Below are 14,665 nucleotides of genomic sequence, written 5' to 3' on the forward strand. Positions count from 1 at the left end.
AGAAAATCAGCAGCCAGAAAACCTTATTTAGACAGAAATAGGCATGTAAGAAAATATCGAACAGAAAGGAATTATAAAAATAAACTAGAATGCTTTACTTGTGGAAGTGTAGAACACTTAGCAAATACATGTCCAAAAAGAATAAATAATAAGACAAGAAATTCTCAGTTAATTGAAGATTTCCAAGAAACGTTAATAAATGTAGACGAATATATGTCAGACACAGAGAGTATATATTTTATAGTAAGTGTACACACTGAAGAAAAAATCAAAACAGACTCGTCAGACTCAGAAGCAGAAGAATTAATCAATGAAATTGGATTAGAAAATCTAGACTTAGACGCAATAGATAATTTAGCAAATATAGCGGAAGACTGTAACCATGAGTTCGAACGAAATAAAGGATTGGATAGTAATGCATGTTTCTTTTGTAAATGGTATCCTAGTAGAGACAGAAGAGCTAAATGTAAAAATTGCTATATAGAAGGATGTACAATGTGTATAGAAAAAGAATTTAAGACAAAAATAAATAGAGAGGAAACTTATAAGAAAATTGAAGACCCTACTCTTAATCTAAGAATAATAACATTAGAAACAAGAATAAATGAATTAGAAACTAGATTATGTAACCTAGAAAAAAGAAAACAAAAAGAAGTAGATAATGAAGATGAAGAAATAAGATTATCAAATATACAACCAATAATGAAACCATTAAGAATAATACCAGAAGATTCTCAAGCAGAATTAATGAGTATAGAAGATCATGAAGCATTAGTATGTAATGAAGATAAAAAATTATGAACAATAAAAATACTTGTCAGGATTAAAATAGATGATTATGAGATAGAAACATTAGCATTAGTAGATTCATGGTGCACAAAGTGCATAATAAATAAAAGAATAGTTCCACCTAATTTAATAAAAATTCTTGAAAAACCAGTTGCAGCCATGCAAATGGATGGAACACATAACATATATAGACATTATGTTCATAAGGCCTATATTAGCTTTATAAATACATGTTCAGAATTTTACAAACCAAGCTATAAAATGGATAAGATATGGGTAAGAGACCTTAATATAAATGTAGATTTTGTCATAGGATTAGACTTTATGTTACATAATAATGGCAGCTGTATGATTACAAGAGATGTAGTAATTTTCTTAAAAAATATTACTCATACACCGGTACAAGTTCTTAAGACTAAAACTAGAATCCGTCATAAGAAGATCCCTACACCAGATCAACGCAACTTGCAAAAGAAAGAAGATAGTTGTTGTAAAGAGTGTCAAGAAAATAATACATGTTGTAAAGATAAGCCAGAAATAAAAAATTTAACTCTAGAAGAAGAAAAAATTCTAGGAGCAGAGGATTCGTTAGAAAAAGATTATACCTTAATAGACATAGAGACAGAGTCATATAATTTTAAAACAGGAATTGAAAGAATAGGAATAATACAAAATCAAAAAGACCTAGATAATATAATAAAAATACTAGATGAAATAGAAATTATAGGAGAAAAACCATTAAAACATTGGAAAAATAATAAGATTGTATATAAATTAGATATAATAAATCCAGACTATATAATTAAAACAGCTTCGATTGAAGCAACAAATCAAGATGTAGAAGATTTGGTATCACGGTAACCACGGCCAATATCGTCCTTATTATGTAAATTATTTTGTTATTATTATGTTTAAGTAATTACTTCCTTATCATCATGAATTTGTTATTCTTAGTATATGATTATTCTCTTAACTTCTTAATAACCTCGATGGATTAACCTGTAAATTCCTAGGTTTTAAAGAGGCCATTTTAATGTCTAAATAATAAAGGACGATGTTGGTCGTGGTTATCGGGGTGTGGTTAAAAAAGACTGTTATTAAGAACGAAGGTTAAGAGAAAGAGATGAACAGTATAACAAGATTCATGATTGCACAAAGTTCAAAAAGAAATATAGGAGTGAGGAAGTACCGAGTAGGATTGTTAAAAATTTATTTGAAAACAATATAAATTTGCTGCTTTGTCCTTTGAACCTTTCTTATTGAAAAAGTTACTACCCCCGTTATATTTGGTATCAGAGCGAAAAGATTTTTGGACCTACTGGGTGCACAAACTACTGAGTCAACCTTCCTAAGTCCAACAAGAGCATCAGCCACATCTCTCTAGAAAATTTTCATATTCCCCTTCTCTTTCATCAAAAGTTCCAATCCCTTGCCCAGTCAAAAAACCTTTGTAATATAAACCCTATTGTAAATTAGTATTAAGCTTTTAATAACTACCCCGTAGTGTGAAGTAGTTTTTTGGGGTTCCCCGAAAGGGAAACTTCGCTCCTTCTTCAAGCCATGTAAGTTTATTTACTATGTTTTCTGTACTAATCTCCCTATTATGTAAATTATTTTGTGATTATTATGTTTAAGTAATTACTTCCTTATCATCATGAATTTGTTATCCTTAGTATATGGTTATTCTCTTAACTTCTTAATAACCTCGATGGATTAACATGTAAATTCCTAGGTTTTAAAGAAATCATTTTAATGTCTAAATAATAAAGGACGATGTTGGTCGTGGTTACCGGGGTGTGGTTAAAGAAGACTGTTATTAAGAACGAAGGTTAAGAGAAAGAGATGAACAATATAACAAGATTCATGATTGCACAAAGTTCAAAAAGAAAAAAAGTTACTGTTCAAAAAAGTACTGTTCACTTTTACTGTTAATAATAATAATAATAATTTGGGAGATAGACAGAAAATTAATTATAACTACATGATAAGGTATATATATATATATATATATCAGTACAAATTTGTAATGATTAGGGCACTGCACATCTCTAATTACAAGTTATATTAAAATCGTGATAGTAAATCTATCGCTAATGAATTACAATAGATAATATATTTATTATATGAAAAGTTTTGTGATAATCTTTTTTTTTTTTTTTTTTTGTGTTGTAGCTCTATCACATAATTTTGCATTATTATTATTATTCAAATAATTTGGCAATGATTCTGCCAATGTATTGGTAAGAATTATTGCGAGAAACAATTTATCTCAACCATTTTTTATTTCATTTATTTGAACCTTCCAATTGTAGCAAATTCTATTTGACTCGTAGCCAAAATTATTTCAATCATAGCCATTAGTTGCCAAAATAGTCAATTTATTTTATGATATCAATTTCTTGCACAGAAAATTCGAATATAGTTTTAAAAATTCATCAGATTGGAGTAAAATTGAGATTGAATAATGTATCAAATTAATTAATCAAACTTCTTGGACTAAACAAATATAAAAATAAATATCGTAAATAGACTAAATATGCAGTAATAAGCCGTAAGTAGTTATAAGTTAGTAATTTCAAATATATATGTGTTACGCCCTATTTTGAACGGGTCCAAGATAGTTTGCAACTTCCCGGTTCTTCTAACTGGTTTAAAAAGGGTTAGAGTCGCCGCCTTATTTTTTAGGAAAAACAGGAAACCTATATGTACTTGTGTGTCTACTCCATTTTAGTCCACGAAACCTATAAGATTCTAGATAAGGGTTTTATTTACCCCGAGGGGAAGGTATTAAGCATCCCTCAGAGTCTGTCCGAAGACAGTCCTTAAACTTAGTTTAACTGAATACTAGAGGGGGATTATCTATCAATTTATCATTATTATTACATGTTTTCAAAATGTTATGACTTCATGAAAAGCTATACTAGGTGATAATATACTAAGTATATACAGTGTATAAAAAATGTATGTATATCAAGTATCAAGTATTTATGAAGAATGTATATCGATAGGAATGTATAAAGGATTGTAAATAAAACATACCTCGTTCGATAGTAGTGCATTTGCTAGTAAAATGAGTATATATCTATTGCCACAAAAGGTATATCAGTTGGTGTAAATAATATATACAACTATATAAAAGATGTATAAAAAATATAAGAGTATAGATATATCAAGTATATAAGAAATGTGTGTCTATGTAAAAAAAAGAATGTATGTATATGAAACATATAAAGAATGTATTTCAAGTATAAAAGAGTGTATATAAAACATAAAATGTCTAAAGAATTGTATAACTAGGTATATTAGTGCATAAAGAATGTAAAAATAATCTATGAATATTCATTGGTGTAAAGAGTTTATATAATAAAATTATTAAGAAATGTGAATTTGATTTGACTTGTTTCTATCGTTTAATTAAAAAGAGTGTTCATTTAATGAATATCCTATCAAAAGAATAAGGAACAAAAGGATGGTAAAAATTTTGGTAAAAAATAAGTATAAGGAATTGTGTATAAAAATAATGAGTGAAAAAGATATAATTCCTTTAAAAAATGAAAGATTTGTAAATGGACGGCCTAGTATTTACCTAGCGTCAAAAATGTGGATTTAACTTAACTAAAATATGTATCGGTGTATACGAAATAATATAAAATGTACGTTGTATTAAAAGTGTATAAAGAATATAAAATAAAGGATTTAACTTAACTAAAATATGTATCGGTGTATACGAAATAATATAAAATGTACGTTGTATTAAAAGTGTATAAAGAATATAAAATAAAGGATGGACTAGTATTTTTTGCCTAAATACCAAAAGTGTGAATTTAATTAACGAAGCACTTATTCCAAGTCAATTTAATCTATTTGTGAAAGTATTGACGGCCTAAATCTTGCCTAAAGCGAATGACAAATTTTAAGCTAAACAAACACGACGACAAGTAAATACGTATATCAGCATGTCATTCCAAAAATAAAGTTTCCACTATACTACGAGTTCATGTTTTGTACATTTAAAAAATGCGGAAAGTAAATACAAACAGGGATTCGATGAAGTCTTCGGGTTCCTTCCGAGTGTCGTCTTCGGAATGTATCTCCGGGTACCTGTATAAACACTTAGTAAAAGTGTTAGTAAGAGAATAAATAATTATCGAATGAATTAAAGAAATAATGAATAAACTAAAAAAAAAAAAAAAAAAAAAAAAACCCCCGTCTTTTGTACATGGGAGGCCTTGGAAATCGACGAAAATTTCTTCATCGGCCATTTGGGTTAAGTATTCGCCCAAATGAGTTTAAGTAATATGTTAAAAAGGGTAAAAGTGTCAACAAAGAGTAGTATTTTCCGAGCACAAAAACCAATATTTATTTAGCAAAAGAAAATGTTTAAAAATAATCCGATCAATACAAGACGGAGCAAGCAACAACTGTCTGGAAATATCAATATGAAACCCAAACAAAAATCAAAACATTTATGGCAATGCACCAGATGCACAAAACAAGTGCAATTCACCAGAAAAGGTTAATGTTATCTGGAAAAATATATATAGTACAAAATTAGTCTAAAAACGGATCAAGAACAACAGTTAGCCATCGGAACCAGGTTGGAGCAGCAACATTAAAATGGAATCGCAAAAAACAGAGGTCACTAGATACTTTTCCGAGGGCGGCGAGTAAAGGGGAAGGGGAAAGGGAAGATTGGCAATGGCTATGCGTGGGTTGTTCATTGGTGGCGTCAAAACAAAGGGAGATAAGAGAGAGCGGCGGGGAAAAGAGGAAAGGGGCTAGGGTTGCGCGTTGGTGGTGGCGCGGTGTTGTTTGGTCGGCTGCTCCAGTTCACCGGAGCTAGATGCTCCTCGCCGGAGCAGCGAAGAAGATGGAATGGGGTTGTTTGGTAAATTTTAGTTTATGGGTATGGAGCAGCCGTTGGTGGTGGCTATTTCGCGATTAACTGCTCCGACGTCGTGAGTTCGCCGAAGCGGGTAGTGAGTGAGGGAGAGAGGGAGATGAAGTGGTGGGCGGTGAAGTGGCGAGGAAGAGCAAAGGGAAAATGGGGGAAGGGCGGCGTGGTAGTGAGGGTGGTGGTCGGCGGAGTTCGCCTGAGCTCCGAGCTCCGGCGTGGAGGGGTGGCGGCTAAGAGAGAAGTGGGGGGGAGAAAGAAAATGTTTACGGTTTAGGGAGAGGGAAGGTAAAAATCTGAAAATATTGTATACCAAAAATAGAAATGCCCCCTCCCTTTTACTTATAATATAAAATGACCCCATTTATTATCCAAAAAATAAAAGAGTGCACCCCTTTGTCCCCTTTACCCCTTTTAACCCTTATGTAAAAATGCAATAACCAATGAATCAAGAACTCAATCCATCACCTCAAATGTCAACTTTTAAAAAGGTGACGAGATCTTGACTTGATCGAATTTTTGCTCTGCGTTTAAAAATTAATTGCTCCGGTTTTCTCTGCACTGACGGACTATACTAAAATATAGTTAAATAATAATGTATAAACAATAATGTAAGTAAAAAATATAAATATTAATGTATAAGATATAAAAAATGTACCGCTAGAAAAATAAAGAAACGATTATTAATTGCACAAAATGGCAGTATTACGCTGTACATGTGCAAAAATAATGATTCTTGGAAAATGACAATAAATTGATAAAATTCCTAGAACAAGGATAATCATCAATAAATTGTAAAAGAAATGTAAAACTGTGTAAAAAATGTATTTCGCGCTCTAAAACGTTAATTTTAAGCACGGCGAGCTAAAATTAGGTGTCAACAATATGTATTTAGAAAATTCTTATTTTGAAATGATTTGTAATTCTCAAAACATCAAACACATTTTGTACTTTAGGAAACAATAGGTAATTAATTTACATAAACATAATTAATACTCAAATTATATAAAATATATGCATAAGAGTATATGTTAAGGTATTTTGTCAAATGAAATGGTTAAATAACTCCAAAATAGTATGAAAAATATTTTTGACTTTTATAATAATAATAAATAGATATTTCTACTCTGTTTAAAATTCATGAAGCTTAATAAACTAACTTAAAATGTGGAGAGCTAAATTTGGATGTCAACACAGATATGCATAATTAATTTTATGTTCAATAAAATATTTTGAAAAATAATTTACGTCGTAGAATTTTGTATACACACACATTTTTTTTTTTTTTGTAATGATTGGCGTACTACATATCTCTAATGACCAGTTATTAAAATTGGGATAGTAAATCTATCGCTAATCCATTACAGTATATTTTAATATATGAAAATTTTCTACGATAGGTTTTTTGTTGCAGCTCTATCACATAATTTTGCATCATTATTATTTTTCAAATAATTTGGCCATGATTTTGTAACTATATCGGTAAGAATAACTGCAAGATATAAATTATCTCAATCATTTTTTATTTCGTTTATGTGAACCTTGCAATTGTAATCAAGATCTATTTAACTAGTAATCAAAATTATTTCGATCATAGCCATTAGTTGCCATAATAGTCAATTCGTTTGAAATTAAAATCAATTTCTTGCACAATTAAACCAAATTCAAGAACAATTTTTAAAAATGACCAAATTGGAGTAAACTTGAGATTAAGTTTCGTATCAAATTAATCAAACTTCTCGACTAAACAAAGCTAAATAAATACCATAAATAGAATAAATATACAGTAATAAGCCGTAAATAGTTATAAGTTAGTAGTAATTTTAAATATGTTTGTAATTAACAATTATTTATTTTGAAATGATTTGTAATTTTCAAAACATCAAATGCATTTTGTACTTTAGGAATTAACATGTAATTAATTTACATAATCAAAATTGATACCTAAATTATATAAAATATATACATAATATGTTTTAAGGTATTTTGTCAAATGAAATGGTAAAATAGCACCAAAATAATATAAATATTTTCTAACTTTTATAATAATAATAATAATAGATATTTCTACTCTATTAAAAATTCACGAAGCTTAAGTGCCCGTTTGGCCATGAGAATATTTATTTTTTTCCAGATATTTTTTCACTTTATTTGAAAATCACCGTTTGGCAATGAAAATTTTGAAATACAACTTAAAGATGTATTTGAAAAACACCTAAAACCTTCTTTTCACTTTTTTCACTTTCACTACATTCAATCAACCAAATATTTTTTGCAAAAACTATAACCAAACACAACTCTATCTTCAAAAGTTTCAAATAAAGTAAAAAATATTTAGTTTCTATGGCCAAATGCCTACTCAATAGGTTAACTCAAAATTGGATATCAACACATATTTGCACAAATACTTTTACGTTCAATAAAATATTTTGAGAAATATTTTACGTCATAGGTTTTTATATGTTTTAATATCTACTTTATAACTCAAAATATTATTCTAATATATATATATATATATATATATATATATATATATTCAATATAAGTTTTATAATGATTGGTGCACTGCACATCTCTAATGACCAGTTACATTAAAATTGGGATAGTAAATCAATCGCTAATCCATTACAATATATAATATATTTATTATATGATTTTTTTTACCATAATTTATTTTGTCGTAGCTCTGTCACATTATTTTGCATTATTATTTTTCAAATAATTTGGTCATGATTCTGTCACTGTATTGATAATAATTACTTCAAGAAACAATTTATATTAATCGTTTTTTATTTCATTATTGGAGAATCTTCAGTATTAACGTCACGCCTCTCATTTGGAGGGACGCAACCAACACCCGACGCCTTAAAATTACCCCATCTTAATGGTAACATATTCCAATTATTTTTTTATAAATGTATGGGTCACACACACCCGGAATTACTTTAATTGCATTATTAAACTTGTAACTGGTCTAATTTAAATATAAAAATTTGTGGGGGCTTATAATTAATATATACAATTATCCTAACATTATGCCTGCTAATGTGCATACATAATATCGATTATATACAAAAAAAAATTGTGAGGTAAAAAAGTGTTGAAATCATTCATAATATAAAAATCAAAGATGGTAATATAATTTTAATAGTTAACGGGAAGTCGTTTAAGTGAAGAAGTCATAAGTATGAAAATTTTACACGAAAATATTGGAGGGAAAGTAAAATAACAAAAGTTGACTTTCAATTATTTTACCTTCCCCCCAAATTTTCGTGTAGAATTCAACTCACCCATTCCCTCCCTATAAACTGCTAACAACTACCCACTAAGATAAATATGAAGTGTTCACCTCAAATGCAAATACATACCCTTCCAAGAAAGAAGAATTCCCTACGTTTATTTTTTGCTCTTTGATTTTTTTTTTCCTATCAATTTTTTTTTTCTATTTGTTTAACAGATGGTCATTAGCATTTGCAGGTAAATCCCCCTCTCTCTCGTCACTTTATTAGTCTCTTTGCAGAAGTTGAATATTATTCCACCAAGTTTGTCAATTGTTCTTTCAATAAGGAAGTATGTTTTTAATAATCAACGTCGATCTTGACAACTGAATTGTTACCGATTTTGTATAGATGTTATTACTTCTTTCTCATTCTATTATTTGCTTCACTAATAAATGTTAGTTTTGTGATTAAAGTTTGAAGATACATTGTGCTTAAATCCTGATAACAAAAATTATATACTAAAGTTATTAGTATATTTTTCTTTTCACACAGGTACATGAAGGTGTAAAAAATGTTTCAAGAGTGAAGTTTATAGATTACGGACGTTGCATTAGCACATGAGGAAACAACATATTTTGTCTTTTTCAATTTACCATTATTCATGTATTTCAATTAGACTTTTTATGGTTGAGTGATTTCACTTTATTTGTTCAATGTTTGGACCTAGATGTTATCTCAGAATAATTGTAGATGTAACTAGTAGTAGTTGATTTTGTACAAATTTTTGTGATGCCTTTTATTTATAGATTTAAATACTCCGTAGTACGATAACGAAGCATTAAATATATACAATTTGTTATAAAATAATTTTATCCTTGAAGATTTATACATTTTAAGACAACCACTTTTGGTCACAAAAGTATCTATTTACAGAAAGTAAATTGTATTGCACATTTTCAGTAGTCTCAAATTGATTAAATTCAGTAAAAAAAGGTAATTTAACCTAAAATGGCCTTCATATTAATAAAATAATTATATTTTTAACTACAAATTAACTTAATATTTGATGACAATTGAAATTTTCACTAATTAAGATAACGTATAGTGACGAATTAGTCTTGTAAGAAAAAAAATCAACTATGAAATTGTTGCCTTTCCTAGTCAAACCAATATGTAACTAATTTAATTATTTAGAGACGAAAATTCCCTTTCGTACATAAAACATATACTTTTTAGTGACAGAATCACATTCTTTAACTATAAATTATGCATAGCTTTAAAGACAATCTATATCGTCACTAATTAAAATTATGTTTAGTGACAAATTAGATTTGTCAGTAATAACCACCTTTTGGCGACGTTACAATGATTTTAGCTACAAAACTTTTAGCTATTCATGACAAATAGGTTCGTCATAAATACTACACATTTGGGAACGAAATTTTATTTTGTAGTTAATATAACTTTATTTAGCGATGAAACACTAAGTTGTCTTTGTATACTTTTAGCGACCCACTTTTAGGGACGAAAAGTTGACGAATATTTTTTTGTCACGAAAGATTTTTTGTGATGAAATATGACCTTTAAGTGACAAAATAATTCATCACAAATAATGAAATTTGTTGTAGTGACCACATCGAGCCTCAAAAACATGCGTACCATGTGCACTTGAGCTATACCTTATAAAGCTCTTCACTTTTTTCTCTTATTCCGACGTGGGATTCACTTAACGTGTCATGTGCACCTCCCTCTTCAGTAGTACCAGCTTAGAAGCCTTTCAATCCTGCTTTAATTTGCCCGTCCTCCACCAGGGGCGTCACAAAAATGATCCTGTAAATAGCACTTTCTGTTTTATTTTCAAATCTCTTACTCATACGTAAAGATAAAAATCTTTTATAAATTTTGACATGAAACCAAAAAAAATATCGTAATCAACCACGAAACTAATTGACCCAATAGTTCTTTGATGGATAAAAGAAAAAAAAATTAAAAGATTCCGTTCAAAGATGGTTTCTCTAGCAAGGCAGCAACTAAACAACCGTATATGTCTCTATAACTCTATAGCCCCCACCTTGGCCTATTTTTAGGTTTGCTGGAAAATATTAGACAACCATATATAATAACATGTTAGCTCTTCCTAATAAGTTTGACGTAGTAAACTTTTTTCATATTTATCCATTTTTTTATAAGATTCTAACTTATATATACTAGTAGTGCAAAAAACAATTAATATATAATATACTTGAACCTATTGTACGTAACAGAGAAATATTTCAGGTTCTAACTCTACTTGTTATAGAAAAAAACTTGTAACACAATTGTTTTTTAGATAACCCGGTGGTACAAAAATTCGTTTAAATTATCAGTATATAAAATCTCTTTATATGTGTTTTATTGATCAGAGCAGAATATGGAAACCACAAGTTTCTTTCTATTATTCTTAAAATATTAATTTATTTTTAATTCCGAGAAGTATCTTTTTGTCAATTAATGCCTTCTTGATCTTTTGTTCTTGTTGTTGTACTTAGTAGAAGGCTAGTATATATAGCACAAGTATTGTGTAAATGAATTTCAAACTGAATAACAAAAAAGTACAATAAGTACTTGGAAGGAGACCAGATTGATTAAAATTTTGAAATTGTATTAAGTACCAATCACAAAAGGGAAGGACCACTAAATATAACAATCGAGTACCTAATTATAAAAATTAAGCAGCTTCAAGTAATAAACAATTTCTAGTTAATCACCCCAATCTTTGCAGGAAAATAGTCAAAGAAAATAATGGCATTGAAAGGTCTGAATAACAGCTAACACAATTGAAGCAGTCTATGCTTGTAAAACTATTTTAATTAACAGTGAGAATGACCAATTTGACAATAAATTATTCATGAGATAAGAATCATATCTACCATGAGAACTCTTGGATTTGCAAATTAAAGTTATTATTAGCTTGAAATTTTGGTCATGTCTCTGTCATGGTATCTATTCTCTTTTCCTACCTCTGGGAGGCAAACATTGCTCTCTCTGATTTACCTTTTAATATTCCAAAATTTCAGCAAAATGAGGTAATGTTTGGTTCTCTAATAGTATAAAAGTGTGACCTTCGCCACGGAGGACGGGTCACAGAGAAAGACTGATAGGCTGACACGCTTCTGTAGAAGAGGTGCACATGTTACCTTAGGCCGATCCCATATTGAATTGGGAGAAGAATGTGAATAACTTTTTAAGTCATATTATAAGTTCAAATATTATGCGCGTCTTTTGGCTCGATAATGGCATAGCCCGAAGGACAAATCTGTGAGGTACATTGCACCAAAGCAAACAATATGTGAGGTACGTTGCACCAAAACATGATAAAATGCTCTTGTTAAGACACCTCCAGTTTAGTTTTTTAAAACAAACTTTTGCACGTGCTCTCAAGTGCTCATTACAACGGCAACAACATACTCATCGTAATCCCACAAGGTCATTACAACGGCAACAACATACTCATCATAATCCCACAAGGTGGGATCTGCGGAGAGTACGCAGAACTTACTCCTACCTCATGGAGGTAGAGAGGCTGCGAAATACTCTTGGCTTAAATAATGCATATCAAAGTAGTTTTAAAAGGATAAAATAATACAGTAAAGCAGACATGACAAAAAATAGAGAAATCATTACATAGCATACAAAGGTGGAAGATAACCGAGACAAAGAAACAGCAGGTGGAAATACAACATCGAAGGACAAGGAACTACTAGACTAATACTAATGCTAATGGTTGCAAGGAGAAAACACTGAACTACGTACTAACTGTTGACACCCAATTTTGTCCCGCCTCTCCTCCAAAATATCTATTTACGCTTCTAATATTTTGGCAACTTCAAAAAATAAATAAATTATATTCTACTCCTTTTATTTAGAAGTAGAAGCCCAAAAAATAATTAAATAGAGGAGGAAGGATCAACAATTTTAGCCAAATAAATGTCCCAATTAATCAACCCACATTTAATACCCAGCCCACATCTTCAAACCACCAACCCATACTCTAAACTCACCAGCCCACATTTTAATCGACCCAGTCCATTAAACCATTTGACCAGTCTCGGATTCGTTCAAAACAAAGGAAACCCTTTAGGGTTTCCTTTCATTTTCTTTCTCCTCCACCCGCCTCCCTCCCCTTTCTCTTTCTTCACCGCTCCCTTCTCTCTCTTCTCTCCACCACGCCGCTCCCCCCACTTCCGCTTGTCCCCCACGCCTGCCTCTCCCACGCCTCTGTCCCCCACTTTCCCCTGTCCACCGCTCCTCTCTCTCTCTCCCGCTCCTCCTTCTCTCTTCCTTCAAACAAAGCGAAAAACCTATAAAGAGGGAGAAGTTGAATCGTTGAAAAGGGAGGAGATCTTGAACCGGAAATCCCTAAAAATAAAGAAGTTTTCCGGTGGCCAAAAATCCCCGAAAATTAAGGTTCGAAAAAGGGAAAGAATCCCCTTACAAAAACGAGTTCTTGAACCCCAAAAATCCCCTACAAAATAGGGCTTTCGAGTCGCAAAAAATCCTCTGAAAATCAAAGTTCTGAAACAAGTTTTGAAACCCCGAAAAGCTCTAAAATATGAGTCCTTTAGTCTCCTATAATTCCCTAAAATACGAGTTCTATTAGCAGTTTTAATCTTGTTTTATTGTCAAGTCAAAATATCAAATCAATTTTGTTCTCGTTTACCTTGGTGTTGCTGCGAATCCGAGCATCGCAAGCTTGGATTTGGCAGTGTTCGAGTGTAGATCGAAGATTCGCACCCACTTCGCTACACCCGAAGAAGGTAATCTATTTCCCTTTTAATTTCTGTAGCTTTTGCATTGTTTAAGTGTTAATTATATATTCAGTTTGAGTAATCAGCATGTTTTAAATTTCAGCTAAATATGTGGTTCAGTCGTATACTAGGTTGGCATTATGTGTTATAATTAGGACATTAGTCTCAAATTCTTGCTGTATGACCTGAGCATGATTAGTGTATTGTCCATGGAAATATGTATGATTTATGGTCTATTCTACTTAAATTTCCTGAGTTAGTTGTATGTTTGATTGATGCAGCCATATTCAGCGTGTAAATGTTAGATGTGTAACCCTGTTTGGATCTTTACGTTATGAGTTTAGGAATGCATAAAAAATATGTTTATCTCGACTTCTTTATGTGGTACTGTCAATCTAAGATTTTGTTTAGTGATCCTGCTTAAATTACAGAGTCTAGGTAGTCGAGTTTGTCGTTAAATGGGTGTTGTGGATCTCAGAGGTCTGTTATTTGAATCTATTACTCTTCGCAAAATGCATGGATTGACTCTAGGATAGATACTTTATGCTTGCTAAATTGAAAGTTGCATCTTTTGAGTCTGAAAATGTTATGCGACTTGAGTAATTAAAGTAACCAAGGTCTTTGTATGCTCCTTTAAATGATCTTATTTAAACCATGTGGTTTGTGTTATCAATTTGTCGTCTGCTTTAGTAGCTGTAATCTCAGAGCATCTTCTCTGTTTGGGTCATAAACCTTTGAGTTCAACCCTTGGCTATTTGAAATTTGTGTTGGCATTCTGCTGAAGCTTGTGATCAATAGTTGAAACTCTTTGTCGAGATCAGTTAGTGAATGTTTGAAGTTCGGTTATATGATTGTAATTCTCCATTTCCCCTTTTTCATTCTTTGCATTCTTTGGTCACCCTATGTTATTTTAGTTTGTTATCTTGTGATTAAAGTATGTTAGTTTAGTTAAGTTAATTTGGTTTGGATAGATG

The sequence above is a fragment of the Lycium barbarum genome, chromosome 1, assembly GCF_019175385.1.
Source record: "Lycium barbarum isolate Lr01 chromosome 1, ASM1917538v2, whole genome shotgun sequence".
Taxonomy (NCBI): domain Eukaryota; kingdom Viridiplantae; phylum Streptophyta; class Magnoliopsida; order Solanales; family Solanaceae; genus Lycium; species Lycium barbarum.